This window comes from Phyllobates terribilis, unplaced genomic scaffold, assembly GCF_046119375.1.
Source record: "Phyllobates terribilis strain yellow unplaced genomic scaffold, ASM4611937v1 Scaffold_3855__1_contigs__length_69197, whole genome shotgun sequence".
Lineage (NCBI taxonomy): Eukaryota > Metazoa > Chordata > Amphibia > Anura > Dendrobatidae > Phyllobates > Phyllobates terribilis.
The window spans coordinates 38,805-41,169 of NW_027366607.1; positions in this window are offsets into that span (position 1 = coordinate 38,805).

The following is a 2,365-nucleotide window of genomic DNA, read 5'->3' on the forward strand; positions in this document are numbered from 1 at the left end:
CAATCTGGTATTACACAATAGGGCAGAATAAGTCCTATATACCGGACATGACCTCATATGAGGGGCATTAGATGTGTCACTAATATGGAGCAGTGAACGCCCTGTGTGCCGCCATGTGGTGCATCCCTAATGAGCGATATTCTACTATAGGAGACGATGTCTCATTATGATGACGGAGGTTACTGGATGCAACAATGTATCACAGAATCCATGATAATACTGTACAAAATTACAGAAATGGAGACACAGTATGGGCCCATGGGCAAAGTAATTGAGATCCATGAAACATGGATAACATAGGAGACCCATTAAAGAAAAACTATGTGGAAATATTTCACCCTTGATGACAACATTCACATTGTTTGTGCTATAGACATCTACGTACCTGACAATGGGGACGAGGACGGCAAGCTGCTTATAGCATCGTCTCTAGCAGATTCAGGAAAAGATCCTTTCTGCCTGTTAGGAAGAAGAAAAACGTGTAAATCACAAGTAAATTCAGTATAAAAGGGATTGTCTCACTAGAAGAACCCCGACTATAAGGCCTAATAGGACATATGAAAGTCATAGTGGGGAAGTCTCCTGCTCAAAACGACCTTCTATGGAAACAACTAGCAACAATGGCCGGCATGTAATACTACATATCTCCTGCAGTGTGGGCAAAACTAACAATGCCTGACCGGCAGCAATTATGGGTTGTTATCTCCAGCGGATTCTGAAGCCAATAGCCAATGACCGCTGATCATGGGGCGGTGGATGCTGCATTCAATATTATGGTATTTATGTCCTATATTTGGTGTTGTGCACATATATTAGCCTGGAGCTCCCAATAATGACCCCATAATCTACTCACATTTCTGAGATGTTTCTGCTGGATGCCGGGGTACACTCTGGAGGAAACTTGATAGCGGTGGTACAGAGCTAAAAAATGACAAAAATAAGATATGAAATTCAATTTTTTACGTTTAGGGTATGTGCACACGATGCAGAAATGCTCAGGATTTTTTCCTGAGCGTTAAAGCATCTCTCTGGCAGGAAAAAACTCATGCGGATTGTACATGCGGTTTCCTGCCAGGGACATGCGGAAATGAAGCGGTCTTCACTTTCATTTCCGCATGCGGGTTGACAAGCACTTCCCAAGCGATTTTAGCATCACTTGGAAAGTGCTTGTCAACTTCACACTATATAAATCCATGCAGCCGGCATGGATTTATATAGTGTGTGATGTCAAAAAATAAAAAATAAATATATACTTTACCCTCTGATGGCCCCCGGTGTCCTGCTTCATCGGTCCCGGCTGCCGGCAGTGAAGACTGTAGGACCTTCCGACGTCAGCGTCACGTGACCCGTCACATGACTCTGACGTCAGCGAAGGTCCTTCATTCAACCGCGAAGTGCGCGGGAAGCCGGCAGGACGCAGCGCGGGCCGTCAGAAGGTGAGAATATATATATTTTTTATTTTATTCTTTTTTTTTTAATGGTACCTGGGTCTGGATGGGAGTCCTCTCATCCACACCCGGGTACCATCCGCACATTAGACCGCATGAAAAGCGCATCAACATATACAGTGATGCGGATTCCATGCGGTCTAATGCAAGTCAATGGCGGCAAAAGAGCAGCGTTTCCGCAAAATTAATTGACATGCTGCGGATTTTTGACCGCAGCATTTACGCTGCGGAAAAATCCGCATCATGGGCACAGCACATGCGGATTTCCATTGGGGAACATTGCTGCCCTTCTACCATGCGTTTTTCATGCGTTTCCGCGACGTTTACGCAACTGCAAAACGCAGCGGAAACGCATGAAAAACGCATCGTGTGAACTCAGCCTTAGAGGTCTTTTTATGTATTCTGGATTTATTGATCACTTACTTTAGAAAGCCTTTTAGAGGATGTTGTAAAATTTTGGAAGAAAAGGCTCTCATTATCCTCACTTGTGTCCTCCTCCTCTGAGACAATAGGTTTGTTTGTATCAGCGTGATCTACAAGACATAGGTAATGAAGTGTTATTAGCGGTTGTCAGCATAACACAGTCACCATTTATCACTACTATTAATGGGAACCGATTGTCACATATTATTGAAGACGAGACAAACAGCCGCTTAGTCTAGATGACGTCTTCTACTTACTGATAAATAAGCTGGTGTCCTCATCTGAAACAAGCCGAGGAATGTACTCCGGCTTCTGACTTAGAAGGTTTTCAAATTCTAAGTCACTCAGGAATGGATAACTCTTGATCTCAAATGCTCCTCCTGGAAAAAGAAAAACAAAAGTGATGCGGACATTGTTAGAGGCTGCTCCATATCTGAACAGTATTTCTTAATCTTAAGTAATGACAAAACCGAAGGAAACAAACTGAAAGTTAT